At 37.5% G+C, this 16,778-nt stretch overlaps 1 protein-coding gene across 7 annotated transcripts in view; it reads left to right on the top strand.

The window, feature by feature from the left end:
- SYT1 (synaptotagmin 1) overlaps positions 1 to 16,778 on the top strand; it is a 339,727-nt gene that overhangs the window by 53,232 nt on the left and 269,717 nt on the right. Inside the window, exon 1 of one of the 7 annotated variants that reach the window (XM_068999516.1) lies at positions 12,489 to 12,624. The exons of the other annotated variants lie outside the window; for them this stretch is intronic. The gene's annotated coding sequence lies outside the window, so the exon portion shown is untranslated. Of the gene's footprint in view, positions 1 to 12,488; positions 12,625 to 16,778 lie in introns of those variants that run through there. 7 annotated transcript variants of the gene reach the window in all.

Below are 16,778 nucleotides of genomic sequence, written 5' to 3' on the forward strand. Positions count from 1 at the left end.
AGTAAAAAACATGTGGTTTAGGTGTTGAGACTCAGTCACAAAGAGCATGTGATTTGTGTATAGTCTATAGGGTATCATCATACTGTTGTGTTTAATCAAATTACCCAAAAAGTGTGTGTGTGTGTGGTTTTTTTGCTTGGTTCTTTTATTTTGTTTGTCGTTGGTTTTTTTGAGTGAGAATACCTCTTTTTTTAAAACTTCTCAGATGAAATAGAAGCATGTTTTAGCTTATGTAAGTTTTCTACTTGGATTTTTCCAGTTAAACGTGACATTTTGGTAGAGGACAAAAAAAGCGAATGTGTTTGGTTCATGAAAATTCATTGGCATGGAGGAAATAAAGACAAAATAGTTCCTCTTGTCGCCATAAGTAAGGACTTTCAATGTTCTTGGAATTAATTGAGTGTAAGCTCACTGACTCAAGGAGACTTGATGGCTTCCTTGAGACTTGGAGACATGAAGCGAGTGTTAATGGTGGATAAGCACTCTCCTAACTGTGCCTTGCCAAGCCTGTGTCGTGATGGGTTTGGGAGAGGGGGGAAAAGACAGGTAAAACACTGGCAGCAGCAAAACTGGCAATGAACACAAGGTATTAAATCATTACTGGGACTTGGAATATGATTAGGGAAAGTTAATGGAAAACGAAGCCACTGTGCCAAATGACTGTTGCTGGGTTAAAGGAGGCTAATTTGCAACACTGTAATGAAATTAGGCATGCTGCCTTTGTTTCTGACACTGAGCAGCATTAAAAAAAAAGTATGGGTTGTGCGTTTCTGGGCCCTCAAGTTCTCTACCAGATGTGAAAGCTGGAATGGTGCTGCCAAGGTGGAGTAGCAGTGCTTTCTGAGGGGCTTTGGAAAGTGACTGGCAATAGACAGGTGTGTAAGATGGACACTGAATCCATCAGCCAAGAACTGGTCTTACAACAGAGGAATTGTAAGGACATTTTCTTGTCTGTCCCCTACCTTTTAAACATAAATATTTTCCAAGAAGTATCTGCTCTTTTAGCAAAATTCAGAGCATTGGACACTCACAGCCTTCTTAGGAAGTCTGTTTAGGCTTAGACAGCAATTAGCTGGCTATTAGAAAGTTAATCCTAACTGGAGGTCTAAATCTGCATTGCTGCAATTTAAATCCATTGCTGGATCTGCCATCCTGGGTGAAGGGAGAAGACCTTTTATCTCTCTCCTTTTTGTAGGTGATGGTGTAATCTTACCATTACCTCCTTAAATAAATCCTCCTTATCCATAATATTTTTCTTCAATTTCTTTGGGAGAGAGGGAGTGTTGCATTTTGGGGTGGGATTTTTTCTATTGTCTGGAAAGAGTGAGTAGAATTCATCTTAACTTTGAGTATCTACAATTGCAGCCATCAGATTGTGATTTAGCATCTGTTTTTAGAGAAGAGAAGCATCCACTTCTAAAGTCAGTTAACCTAAAGCAGATACATGAACTAAGCCAAATGAACCATCCTCTATATTTATTCCTGTCTGACTGTAAAGAGAACCCGAAGTGCAGATGTCCATACTGTTCACTTTTTAATTCCTGCTCTTTAACACTCTTCAGTCCTGTTTGCAAGACTCCCAAGGAGTATTTTAGCTTTTTTTGGTTGTTTTTTTTAACAGTTTCAGTAAATGAGTAATATTTTACATTGCTTTTTCAATTTATGTGAAGAGCAGAAGCAGCAAAAGCCAGCCTTTTCAACATGAGTCACTGGACTGTCAGGAATTTAGTATTCATATATAGTATACTTTGTTGAAATACAATGCAAGTACAAATTAGTATTTTAATTCATTATATCTCTGTTAAGACTCATAACTAAAATTTGGTTACAGTGTGTACAATTTCATCTATTATTGAGCTTGACCTAGTATAATTCCTCAGATTTAAAGATGCTCTCTTAACCATAATTTTCCATCTTCAAAAACAATGAAATGTCCAAAACATTTTAAACAGTGTAAATATTTTATTAAGCATGAGTAGTTAGTTCAGTGGCATTACAGAGGGAGGTGTTGAAGTGGAGTAACTCTTTTGCAACTTCTTTAAAAGATGAATCACTTGACCTGGTGTGCATTTTCTCTAATAAGTGAGTAATGTTTGTTTAAGACATTTAATCTTGTTAGTGTGTGTGAATGCTCCTGGCTCATCCTGTGGCAGACGGGCTGTTTCCAAATGGATGTGTGTCTCTTCTCAGATTCAAGGTAATCAGATTTTGGGATGGGAGTTGTATATGGGGGCTGGGGAGAATATTTCAGCTAATGTTTGGATATTGTTGCATTTTCTATTAATAGACTCCAGACAGCAGGTGTGAGTTTTGCTTTGCAAAAAACTCTGGATTTCAGGGATATCTGGGTGAGATTTATGCATACATGTTACATGAGAGAATGTGCTGCTTTTTTTTCTGTTTCTCTACAAAAATGGGTATTAGAACAAAAATGGCAGCCAGAGTGGATTATAGCTCTGCTGGAACAATTCCAGAAACTCAGTAAACTTCATGTAACTCTGTAATTTATCATACTGGTTTGCCTTTTAAAGGGAGGCTTTTTTGTTCTAGCTGTGACCTCACCCTATAGGCTATTGCCTAGGCAACAGTCCCACTCAGAAATTACCACCAAAAAATTACTTCGTGTCACAAGCACATTCTTTGCATAATTTTATTTATATTCTCATTCAAATAGAATACATTTTAGATATTATGTATATCCCTCACACTGAAGGTGGCAGAGTATCATTTGCATTAGGAGGCTGATTCTCTCCTTCATTATATCAGCTAGCGTAAATGGCAAAAATTGTGATTTTAGTCTCGTACAGAGCCACTCAAGGCTTTCCAGTACTTAGGTAAAAATGATATTTCCTGCCTAAAGATGAAGGGCCTGTGCCCTTGTGCTGATCAGGAGGGTGTGGAGGAAAGAGTAGAGTTGAAACAGCTCATGGGAGTCCCCTTTGCCAGGGAAGTGGGAGAAGAGGGTGTCCTTCCAGCTGCTCCAGCTGCTCCACACTCCTTCCCAGTTTATCACCTGAGGCCTCCCAGGGAAGCAGGACAGCTTCCCAGGCAGAGGAGGCATTTTCTGACTGAGGTCAGCTCTGGTTGTGTTGCTCAGGGCATCTCAGTGCACTGCTGTGGGTTCTTGTAAAGGGGGCCCTACCAGTTCAAGGCACTGGGCTGCACACCTCTCTCTGCCATCCTGGCACTTCCTAAAGATGCCAGAGAGGATTGTCATCTGAGACATTGACCACTGCTAGACATGTGCACTTACAGCCTTCTCATGTGTAATTACTCTAGAAATAGATATTTAAGTACAGGTTTGCTATCCATAATGCAATGCTAAATACTAACAATTAGCATAACTGCTTCCTATTTGTGGTGTGTGGGGATACAGAATTGTATAGGTGACTGATGTTTTTCTAGATACAAAATATTCCTCTTACAAAATAAGTTATTTTAATTTATATTTCCCTGCAATTATCAATGGCAGCAATTATGTAGGTAACGTGCATTTTTTTGAAGGTCACTTAGATTATGAAGCAATCTCATGCATTTTTATGTAAGTTTACTTCATTAAATTCAAAATGGGTGTCTATTCATGTCCTACAGCAAATTTTTCTGATTTAATTTAGCATTTCAGGCATTTCCCTATTCAATATCTTGCTTTCTGCATATGTATATTTAATATGTATAATTTTGATCTACTGCTATCAAATAAGCTGAATTAGGAAAAGGCAACACAGTGTTCAAATAATTTTGCTTGATGAATACTTTAAAGCCTATAGAAGATACAGTGGAAATGCTTAAATTCTCATTAAAATCTGTCTGTTTTACTCAGTGTTTTGCACAGTAATACAAACTAAAGCCCATTATTAGGTAATTTCTTGGGCAGTTTTCACGGTGGTAACATAGTTATCTATTATCTAGAGATACTTCACTGTAAAACATATGCTATAAAAAAGAGGGTTTTTAATTAACAAATCCAGTAGTATTAATTTTAAGCCCAGCTGAAGTACTAAGCCACGGAACAAGAGGGTATGCATTTAAATAGTATCTCTCAAGTAAAAAATGCTGTTCACATGAACACTGATCTCATCTGCCACATTAGTTTTTTTTAAAATGGAGGATCTTATTTCTTCCTTGGGAGCTGAAAAGCTGTATCAGTGTTTCATTTTCTGAGTAGTAGAGATTTGGACCAGGTTACCTCAAATTAATCTGTATGGTCACATGTCTTGGTCTGTTGGAGGGCTCTGCGGACACTAGGGGTCTTCACAGGAGCAAAGCACAAAAATTCAGGTTTCTTTCTTGGAAAGGAACTAACTGCTTTATTTGAAAACCCCTAGTATTGCTACTTTAAGTATGGAAAGTTCTGTTGAAATCTTGTGGGATCTTGTAATTTAGCATGTTCAACTGGTGCTTCTTTAAAGGGGCATCACATCAACAACTTCCATTTAGAACCTTTGTTTGTATCTGTGTATGTTTGAGCACTTTCATCTAAACTTGATTTTCCCCTTCCCTTTTTTAAACTGAATTCCAAATACTGGGAAAATCAGATAAAATAGGTATTGTTTATTTAAAAACTGTTGAAGTGTTGCAAGATGTAATGAGATGGAGTATCAGCCTAGATGTTTCATTTCAGTTTTGCATCATCCTGGGGTTTTTCTCCATTCCTTAGTATGTTTCTGTACGCTTAACTTGAGGTGTAGAATGCTCTCTATTTTTGCTTCCTTGGTGGATATATCTGGATTAGATATTACATGTAACTTTGTTAATTATATTTGATTTGTGCTTATAATAGTATGAAAACTACCAAATAGTAGAATAACCTCTTCTGCAAAACAGAGTATTTTAAAAAACAAATGCATTACATTTTTTTAAAGCACCCTTTGTATCTTTGGATTATACTCCTCATAAAGTAATACATTTGGAAGATTTTTTGTGTTTTAATGAGGTTAATGCCTGTATTTAAAGAAAAGTGCTGATAGCAATTTAATTGTTCATGTCATAGGGTGAGAGTCATTCCAGAGGAGAAGCATTCAATTTGGGGTGTTGGGGAGGCCTCAGTGAGCATCAGCAGCCACCTCTGGGCAGTGCCTCAAACAGCAGTTGCTTACGGAGCTGCACGTTCACAGCAGCGAGGGAACAGCTGCTGCCTTTGTGTGCTTTTGCAGCTCCCTTAATAAATGGCTGATTAGAAATTGAGCAAAAAATGATACTCAGCACAAAACAGGAAGGTGTCTTGTGCTTCTGAAGAGTGCACGTGACGTGGTGAGAGGAAAAGGAGATGCAATAGGAGGAAACATTGTCTCCCTAGAGAGGTTTGGCTTTTCAGCACCATGGAAAATGAGTCTTGTTTTGTATCATGAAAAGTCAGGTGCTGCAACCCATCAGCAGCTTTTTTTGGGAACGTGGCAGAGGAAAGAAAAAAAGTCAGATCAAGATGTGTAACTGTGTGGATGAGGGAGTATTTTGGGGCTGTCTGCTGTGAATTGCTGTAATTGATACAAATGTCCTTTAAAATTGTCTAATTCCTTCTGTGATGTGAAGATACTCTGAAGTGAACACTGGTAGTACATCTTGGAGGTTCGTTGCAAGTTCTGGTGTAAGCAGTGCACATCAAATTAATTGCTACAGAGCTAACTGTGATCTTACGGTTTTTTTCCCAAGCCTTGTTCTAAGTACTCATCAGTTCCAGCTAAATTCCAAGGAAACCATGGTGGTAGATGCCTCCATTTGGTGATGAATGGCAACCCATTTGAATTAACAGGGAAATAGGCGAGGACGTGGTTGATGAAACAGCTGCTTTTGGTGCGGGCTCCTCCCTATTAATCCACCTGGGTAACTGGTCTGCCTTTAGGCAAGAGAAAGAGCAGAAGATAAATCCTGACTGAACAGAGAGGTGTGAAGAAAAGCACCCTTACTTATAAAAAGTAGGGATTTCTATCACACATTATTGGGTCACCTCATGCCATCATCTTTTATGTGTCCATTTCTCCTGGAAATTGCAACAATACTTACCTTTATCATGGAGATACTGTGATGACTGCATTAAAAAGACAATTTAGATTTGTTTGGAAGTCTCCAGTGACCTTCAGGCCACAGGCCTGTAATTAGTTGAAGAGTTCTTTTTTTTAAATTATTGGCCCTTGTACTGTCATACATAATCATTGGGGGCCCATTTGGGTTTCAGCTACAACTGCCTCCTGATGCTGAGTTAACAGCACTTTTTAAATACGAAATAAATTGTTGGCACCTGATGCTGGTTCAGAATTAACATTATTTTAAAAGCCCTGGTGCTGTGATCCTGACTGCTCAGGCTTATTTTGTGGCACACCAGCTATTGTAGAAAGCAGGGCAAGCGTGGAGAATGGGTTTGCACCCTCTCTCTTCTGCCACCCTCTTGTGCATATGAGAGACCTTCCTCAAAAGCCAGACCTCGGTACGAACACGGTCCAGACTGTTTACAATGAGAGAACACCTCAATTCAAACAGCTGTCAGGGAGCAGGTATTAATCATGCCAATATTCAGCAAGCCATGTGTGAGAGCTTTCTTGTTCCTTTGAGCTTAATATGGATAAAGCCAGTAAAGAAAGAGAAAATGGAAAAGGTGGCCTCACTGATAAGAAAACCTACCATAAACTTTGAATTAGTGACAGTGTGTACCAGATTTGCCTCTGGAGTGTTTCATTAGTATTGTGTACTGCTTCTACTGCATGTTAGCTTTCTGCTGACATGTCACCTGAGATAACAACATCATCTATTTAAAAGGCTCAGGAAAGAGACAAATTAGTTTCCTACTGTCCTAAGAAAAATGTGAGTACTAAACACATTCACAGTGTTTCCACACTCGGTGGAAATTGTTCTGTGTTTGTGATTTACACATTTTTCTTAGTAAAAAGAAAAAAAAAAAGCCCCCAAATTATTTTTTTCCTCAGATCATGTGACAGACTGGATCAGGGAGATAAATCTCATTCGGGAGATGAAGCAATGTACAATAACATTATGGGACCAGCTGCTCTCTTTGTATAATTTGCTGCAGGGACTACATTTGCAGAGCCCAACAAGGTCGAAACCAATTAGCTGATTAGAAAGTGCCAGAAATAAGATAGAACATTTAAGTGACAGCAGAAGTAAATGCAGTTCTCCAGTCATTTTGCTCGGCAATACTGATCTAAGGATTTATATGGAAAACACTGAGCAGTATATTGTGCCTGAGATTATATTTATCCAACACCTTTTTTTTTTAAATTTAAGAGATCCTGATGAAGTTGCAATGCTAGTAAGTTCAAGTTGTGCAGATGAAATGGCAGATTTTAATAAATGAAACAGCTGAGCATGGATCTAAGTCAATACTCAAGAGCTAAATAAAAGTAGCTACATTAAAACTGAACGTTTTGATAGGTTTGCGATAGCAAGATAGGTTGGTTTTTTTTAAGTAGTATCTTATTTAAATGTAAATTTGGGGTTCAGTTATCAAAGTGATTTTTTTAACCATTCTACATTTCTAGGGATATAGGATCAGAGTTGTGTATTGCACTTGCAAGCAGGATGTCTGGTGATGTGAATTACCTGGAAGGTAGCATTCAGAGCAAATACTAAAAAAATAAATAAACAGAAAGTAGATTCTGGAGGGCTCTGTGTTTTAAATATACGAGCTGTACTTCTCAGATAAGCTCATGAAAACTATCAACTTCTGTCTAGGCTGGTGCAGAAGAGCCCAAGGGCAGCAAATAAATTGGGAATGATGGTAGGCTTTGCGCGTAGGGTCTACAGAAGCACAGCATCACATCCCATGACACCATTTATATCCGTGGGTGCAGGACAGATCGTATCTTGGGTAGGAGACATGAAGGCAGCCGAGTGTAAACAGAAGAATTTATAGCTCTCCCGTCACAGGCACCGTGGTGACCTCAGCATCGCTGCTGATACATATCCTTGAGCCCTGCTAGAGCAGAACATCGTTCATTAAACTCAGTGCACCTATCCTGGAGTCAAATGAGGCTCGCTTTAGGATGGATGTCTCTGTAAGCAAAGTCCAAATAGTTCCTGCAAGTTCTGTGGTAAAGGAGGGCGAGCAATATTTTGTTCAGAGCAGGTTGAGTTGAAGGCACTGAGCTATATTCTTTCATCCCTTAACATGTGTAAGTTCTGTGTAACACTGCAGTCAGGAAGTACTGGGAAATAACTGTGATAAGTGTAATACTAAAAGAGGTGGCACAAGTGTAAATACCTGTTTGTTGTAGGGCAGTGTTGGAGACAGTATACTTGTGTACACTGTCACAGATAATGGTTTTCTGAATGAAGTTGTTTGTGCATAGTTGTTTACTCTTTCTTTTGTATTTGGGTAGCAATAGTGGATCTCTGATGTTGCTATTAATGTTGCCTTTCCTTACGTAAATTTTGCTAGGGTTGAAATGGGCTCTAACTATCCCTATGGCTAATGGTACCCTTTTTTCATCATCTATTTGTTTTTTATGTAGGTGGGTTTTTATGAATTTCTTTAAAATAAAGCTTAAATAACTTACAAATAAAATAAGCAAGCAACTGTTGCAATAGGCAACTGAATATAAGGCATGTGCCTTTTCTGGAAATGCACAATTGACTTAAAAGAAGGGTGGTTAGTAATAGTGTACGAATTTACTTACTAGTTTTTGGAGCAATTTACAGCCCTTTCAGTCAGGTGCCTGGAGGTGTGAGCAGTGCAGGATGGTAAATGCTCCATCAATATGGCAATACGAAATTGTATACAAAATGGGAAAATATACTGTGATCGTGGCCCCAGATGCCCCCGTGGCCAGAGTGCTGTTCAGTCAACATCTGGATTACTAATTTAGCTTTGAAAATTTCTTCTCAAGATTTTCCTATACTGGCTTTCCCGGTCAGTTCTTGGCTCTTCTTTTGGTCCAATAAAAAGTCCTGACCTTGTCATAAAAGCACTGCCAAGGTCTCACTGATACTTACTCTTCCTTGCTCCTCAGTCATTTCTGTTCAGAAAAATGAAAAGGTTACTGCTCTTTAAATATCGCTTCACAAGGGTCTGTGATAAATGAACCATCTAAATTCATGTATCTGGTTAGGTAAGCCTCTTTCTTTACAAAAAATAAATACTTGACTTTTGTCAGCTCTTACCTCCTCAGGAAGAAATCATATGTGTGAGCCTGTTTTGGAAAGTGGCTGTTAATGAAAGAGAGGTGCAGATGTGCAGTGGTGTTACAAGGTTCTTTTGTCCCCTCCATTCAGATTTTATCAACTAACAGCATCTCTTATACCACATCTGAACACTTATGTGAAAAAAGCAAAAGAAAAATTACTATGCCTGCAAAATTATTCTGTCTTTAATCTATTAGGAATGTAGATAGATTGAGATGAGGATAAGTTACAGATTTGTGATCTCAGAACTGGAATTCTTCACGGCTGGTGCTGGATAGTCTTTTTCCTGTGTATTTTGACTTATACTTGAATACCAACTCTATATATGAAAACGTCACTTAACAGTTCAGTAATAAAATGTAGTTGAAGTAGAAAGATCACAAATACCTCAGGGCATGAAATAGTGAGATCCACAAAAAAGTTAGATAGATTGTTTTAATTAGCCCATCTAGTCTATGGGAAAACAGTGTATGATTCTGTAAACTGAAGACTTATATTCTGTTATCTTCTGTTTATTCTTTATCATACATAGCTTCTCCTGAAAAATACTAGATGCTGTTTAAGGAATTTTGAAAACGTAAGATAGGTAGGAATCTCCTTGGCTGCCAACTCCAGCTCCTTACTGTTTCAAGTAGCACTTCATATTGATCCACCTTATGTGCTTGTAAAGCACAGTACAGGTATGTGTAGTTCTGGGAAGGAGATGGGCGCTGCATCCATTTTTTTCTAGTCCAAGGCTGTTACAGATTCTTACTGCTTTAATGTTTAGATTTTTTTTTCTATTTTTTTGATTCACAGCCTAACTTTATTCATGGCCACCTTACATTTATTTATTTGTTCTTATGCCAGCTGTGGCTCCTAGACTGAATAATTTTTCCTTCCTTTCACTATTCAGTTCCCTGGCATATTTTCTCTTGACTTTCATTTCACCAGACCAGATATGCTTAAGCATTTTCAGTCTCTTTTTGTCAGATAGATTTTCCATTTCTCTGATCATGTTGGCACCTCTTTTCTGCACCTCTTCCAATTTAAGCTTATCATTCTTTAACATGAGTGAGCAGGGTTCTATGGCAATTTAGAGATAGCAATGATTAGATTTTGCCTATATTGCTATTTCCTTCTCTCCTGAAAAATCTTGTTTGATGCAGCTTAGAGTTGCATTGTCCGTATAACACTAACAGCTCATACTTAAATCCTATGACTTATCCTTTTCCACCTTGGTCATTTTCAACTGATGAAATTCTGGCTTATGGAAAAATGTTTTTATTAGTCCTTAGGGGAATGGCCTTGCCATTTATATGCTAGATTTTTATTTCATTGGTGTTATTCATGTTCTCAAGGTCATCCAGTTCTTTGCATAAGGATATCCCAATGCTCCTCGATATTGATTATCTCCCCAAAAATGAATTACCAGGATAGGTCACTAATATTAGTACTGACACTTTGGCTAAAGCAGTTATGAAAATAACAAGATTTCTCCCAAGACTGATCATTGAGGAACTCTCTTAATAGCTTCCCTCTAGCCTGAAACTTTCTAACAGTAACCACTTTCATTTCCCCTTTAGTTACTTATGGACCTAATATTTCTGATATTAATCCTAATTTTATGTCAACTGAGTAATGATTTCCCATGTGGCATGATATGAAAAATGCTTATCTGAACTTCAGGTATGTGAGGTCTCTCACATTTCCATTGTCTAATAATCCTCAAAACCTTGAAGATAGCTACTGAATTGATACAGTGTGATCTGCCTACTCATCCTCCCTTAACCTTCGTGTCTTTAAATTAAATAGATTTACTTTTAAAACTTTCTCTGAAAAAATACACATTTTTGAAACGTTTTCCAACTATCTGTTGCTCTGATTGCTTTCTCCTCTCTCCTGCTTTGCTGCCCTACTCTGTTCTACTCTCTTTTATACTTATAGGACAAGATAATGATCTTGCTACCTGAAATAGCCTCTTCCTGTTCTTTCAGACTTTGGGCTGGAAACTCTTCTGTCACCCTCAGCTTATCTACTTGAGCCTTTCTTCTAGTTTTATAATTAACTGATAATTTACATTTTTTACTCCTGTTACACATCCTCATCCCTGTATTCAATATTTTCACCATCATCCTAAATTCTGTACTATCTTCACTACATTGTGATACTTTTCTCATTCTTCTTCTTTGTATTTTATTCATATGGGTGAAAAATATTTTACTCTTTGTTCTTATGTACAGACTGGTGTATTTATTGCTGATCCCACCACATGTATGTGCATAAGGTTGTTTACAAAGAGCAAATATATTTGAATAGTAAAATATCTTTGAATTAAACAGCAGAACCCTCTAGGTCTTAATCCTTAATTTCGTACACAAACCTTTGAAATAAATTTTGCTTAGAATACACTCCTTATACATAGGGTTAGGCAGCTATTTGAAGGAGCAGCATAATTTATTTGCTCAGGCTTTAGTCTAGGCTATCCTGTGCAAATAAAATGAAAGAATAGTTTTCAGACTTCCTATTACAATCTGTGTTAAAAGAACAAGTTAACTCCTCTTTTACGTGTTAAGTCAACCTAGTGTTCAGATAAAGTATGGTTTTGGAAGACTGAAAGGAGGAAATGGAAAATATCAGTCCAGTGGTAGTTGGGAGAGTGTTCCCCAGACAAGTTGAATGTATGAGATTAATAAGAATGAAATTAAGCACTCTAGAGTGAAAACTTTGAAGTTGGACACAGAGAGCAGAAGTTAATGCAAAAGGAGAAAAGAGGAAAAGAAAGCAATAAGGAAGGCCATCACTAAGCAGGCACAGACTGTACAGGGGAAGCAAGAGCCAGGCAGGTCATGGGATTTAGGTCTTTTTACTGGGGTAGAACTGAGCTTCCTGCTGTGAGAAGAAGGGTGACAGAAATTTCCCACCCAAAGCTATGTGAAAGATAAGGGGAGAAAAGGAAGAGGAAAAAGATTTTGAGCCTTTAGGAGAAAGATGTTCATTGGAGGCAACCACAGCTTCAGTGGCACAGTGAGATGGAAGTCTAATATAAAGTAAGACAGTGTATACTAATTGTCTTGGGGTGGCTTTATGATGTGTATCCCATATCACTGCCCATGCCCAGAAATTAATTCTTGTGCCTTTCTATGCCTCTAAACTGAGCCTGAGAGGGGGAAGGAAAAACTGAGCAAAACTTTTTCAAAGCAGTTTGCAGCTTGTTCAAGGTCACACAGAGATAGCATTTTTTTTCCAGCTGCAGCAGGGGAGCGAGGAAGCACCCGGCTTGCTGCTCCCGGGTCAGTTTCTGGCCAGTGTTTCAGTTTCTTTTTCTCCGGAGGGAGACTGAGAGTTGAGCTTTTTTTCCTTCCCTGGAATTTCAGATTTTCTCCCTTTTCTACTGGACTGCTTCAATATCAGAACACATCGGGAGGGCTTTCCACCAGGCACAGAGGGCCTGGCCCTGGGCCAAGCCCCAGCTCCGAGGAGACCAAAGGGAGGACTCCAACACCTTCCCAGGTTTTTTCCTTCACAGCAAAATTTTATTATTTAGCATTATTATCCTTTTCCCTTGTGTTTGTTAAATAAATAGTTTTTATCTCTTTCACTTCCCTTTGAGGAAAATTTATTTTTCCCCAAACCTGGTGGGGGAGGGGGGTGACCGGCCTTCTCTCAGAGGATATATTTCTAAATTTGGCCAAACCAGCACACTAATGCACTATAATAGTTTATTCACCTGAGAGCACATAGTGACAGTGAATGGTTCTAGCCATGTTTGGGTTAAGTGAAAAAGGTAAAAGGGGAAAAAAAATGAGAGATGAAAGTTTAATTATTTACTATTTTTATGTTTACCCAACATATGTTTACAAACATTAGAGTAACTTTTGCTAACTTTGTTGACCAACTTTGTCTGTATGAGATAATTCATAGTGGGGTGTTTTTTGCCTTTTGGAAGGAATACAGTATCTTTCAAGCTTAAGAATAATTCAGGTACCCCACAATGTGTTTCATTGCTTGCCAGATACTGGGCCACTAATCTAATTCAACTTGGTGTTTCAAGAGAAATTATTTTAATTTTGATAATTCAGTACTAAGAAAAATTCCAGCTCCTTTTGTATGGATTTTGATAATAGATGCTGTAATCATAGTGTAAAAGTCTTCAGTATATTAATTTAATAATACAGAGCAAAATCGAGAACTGCTTGCCTTGAGAGATCATAGGGTTTCTTTAGAAGTTTCCTGCCTTTTTTTTTTTTTTTTTAAATTGTAATTATTTTCTATCATTTTGAGGAACAATGTTGTGTAATTACATTTGCATGGCCAGGAAAGGGATCATAAAAGTGTCATGGGTCATTTGGGTTGCTGAGAGCTGTGCATGAGTGTGTGTGTGCCTCCATTTGCCAAATTTCTGTTGAATTGCGCCTACTATGGGAGAGCAGGATAGTTTTAGAACAGAGGTTGCCAAGTTTTGACAAAGCTTCTCTGGCTCCTTGTTGGATTACCTTGTGTAACTTAGAAGAGTCCTTAACTTGTTCGGGAGTGCATACTGTAAGGAATCCATCCTGGTGTTTCTTCATCCTTGTTGAAGTACCAGCTCATTCCTCCAAGAAAAAGTGTTGGAGCTGTGCTAGGCATATAGCAACTAGGCAGTTAACCGAGGTGAGACACTTCAGTGTCTTCTTGAGTGGTAGAAAAGAGTTCAGTAAGTTTTAATGAAATGAAACTGATTGTGTAATCTTTTAGACATTGCCAAACATCCAAAGTAAGTGGATGAAAACTTCAAAACAGAAGATTAACTCTTGTACTTGTTGGAGAATCTCATGGAGCTCACAGCAGTTCCTGCTATGGTGCTGCTCTAACACCTAGTCGAGAAATGTTGATCCATCATGTGCAGTGCTTAGTATATGTATAATGACCAAAGATGTCAGTGGCATAGAAGTCCAGTTTAAGACAAGAGGCAGCAGATGAATATAACAGTGAAAGGGGGTACAAGTCCCAGAAAATAGATTTCAAAGAATAAGGTCAGTTTTGATCATAGCCAGAATTACACAGCTCATTTCTTCAGCCTTTGTGCTGAATAGGGTTTCACCAGGCTAGTAGTACTACTGGGTGCTTTAATACATACTGTTCTGTGCAGACACTATGTTTTGAGGCAGTAAATAGAGTCAGGAACCACTATTGGGGATTTTTGAATTTTAGTGGCCTCTGCATCATTGAGAGGACATAGGAAATGTAAACTTTGGTTTCTATTTCTTCCTCAGAAGTATGATTTATAACAAAAAATAACTAATGAAGGCTGATTCACAGCATCTCTTATTAGAAAAACTTATTTTTATCAGGAGAATATATGCTCTATAAGTGATTTGTTGTTCTCATAATTTTAAGTATTTATAAAGGATTCCTTTTAAGGGTTAGTTAAGTTATATGGGGGGAAAACCTCTCACTAACAAATAAGTTCCCAGAGGAACAGTAACAGCAACTGAGAAACCCTGTTATGGTAATAGAAAGGTTTATAGCTTTATGGGTCTATATGGGAGTCTTATGCAAGCCTGAACTCTCATAAATCACAGAGATATTATATTATGCTGAAAGGGATGAAGATGCTCAGCTGACTACATTTTCAGCTACATCAGTAGTTAAGTCACTGCTAAGGAATTATACAGATGTTTCAGTGATTTAAAGAAATAGAATAAAAATGCACTTTTATCTCAATGGCATACCAGTTTAATGAGTAATATTAAGAATGGTTGTAAAGAAACAGTATGTAACAAAGTAAATTCTCTTCATTGAACTTTAACACTGTAATTAAAACACAAATGCTATTTATGGAAAAACCTGTTGTTAAAAACCAATTACAGTAGCTTGTTTTATTCTGTTCTCTCATTGAAAGACAATAAAGAACGTTATTCAATTTTTCTGTTTTCAACTAAAATGCTATTGAATTTTCATACATGATCATTTTGCTCTTTTTCTCCTCCCATCTGTCTATTTCACCTTTAAGTTTTAAAGAGCTATTTTTTCCAGAAATAATTGGGTCGTTTTTAATTGCTCTCAGCAATTTGTTAGTGACAGTAAAGCTTACTCTAGTTTGTCACGGATTCGTGAAAGCTTCCAGTATTAACTGCTGCAAATAGCTTTTGTGGCAGCACACTGCCCTCCTCTCCAGCACAGCTCGTTGGACATCCATGTTCTCTTCTATTTAAATGAAGATGGAACATCATGCCCCAAGATGTTACATTCTTGTAATACCAGTTTTTTTCTGAGCATGGTATTCAAAGAATACACAAAACCATGCCAAAAAAGTGATGGTTATTAGTATATCCAAACCTGCAGATGTAGCTTACATTATAAATCCTTATTTTCACGAATTTAATGATGCATGTTAGAATAGCCATATCAGAAGGGTTCAGTATTTTCAAATGGATACATTTCAAAGTAAGCTGTACAGAAACACGACATTGTGATTGGATGCACTGCTGTGCATTTTTTTTGTTTGTTTGTTTTTCTACTGCCTCAATAATTATGTGGTGAGATGATCTCCTTATTTACTGACATTCTGTAGGATCACACCAGTAATTCACCTGAAATGACTGTCTGCAGTCTTACAGGGTCTTACTGCTGAGGCTTTTTGAATGCTAATGTAGGTCATAATTAATCAATAGTGATTGTGCTAAACATAAAATATTTATGTGATTTTCATAACTGGCACCTAAATTCTCCACAAGAGACAGCCTTAAATAGTAGCAGAGCTTGCCCTTGCATCTTTCTGTTGCAGTCTTGTCCTGTTTGATATGCTGGCGTGCTTGCCCTAAGTAGTCTCTGAGGTGAGTTGTTTGGATATGTCATTTCAACTGAATATAGCTTTGCATACTTTTTTAGCACATAAAACAATAGAATACCAAAAGAAATTCTAAATAGCATACAGCAAAATATGAAATATTACTCTTTTCTGCAAATCTTACAGAAGCAGCACTTCAATATGTCAATTAATATTATTTATTGAAATACTGTTCTGAGGAGTTAATGAAGAGAATGCTTTATGTGCTTATTGAAAGACTGGTGGTTTGCTTCCTGTGTAAAACACAGTCTTAAGCTTCTTCTAGTATTAAGAAGAAGGACATTTTTTTCTCATCCGTTTATGTTTTGTCTTTATACCTTCATTAGGATGGCAGTTTATAGCTTACATTCTTTGTTTGAACATTCTTACTACTGTTTCTGCTTGATAGGAATTACAATAGATTTTCCAACAGAAATAGGACTTAAAAGTGGCAATTTACTGAAAGTGACTGGGTACTGTCTTGTGATTCTCTAATGCCAGTGTCAGTATATGTTTAAACTCTTTGGTTTATTGCTATAATGTTTTTCTTTCTTTTGACTGCATATTTGCACAGTACCTGGCACACTAGGGCTCCGATCTTAATTAAATCTCAGGATTGAGCTGAAAAGGAATGGGTATTTATTATCTGGGAAAAATGTGGAAGGCAAGGATCTGGAATCCAATAAATGCATATAAAATGAAGTCAGCAATTCCTTCCTCACTCTTGTCCACCCAAAAATCAACCCACCAACAACTAGAAGAACAGTTAAAAAATTAATTTAGGTCCTTAATTCTACAAATGCACATGGGGTACCAAGTAGTTAGCAAATTCATTAGTGTTGTTTTATGTCAGCAC

The sequence above is a fragment of the Aphelocoma coerulescens genome, chromosome 1A (assembly GCF_041296385.1).
Source record: "Aphelocoma coerulescens isolate FSJ_1873_10779 chromosome 1A, UR_Acoe_1.0, whole genome shotgun sequence".
In the NCBI taxonomy this organism is placed as follows: Eukaryota; Metazoa; Chordata; class Aves; order Passeriformes; family Corvidae; genus Aphelocoma; species Aphelocoma coerulescens.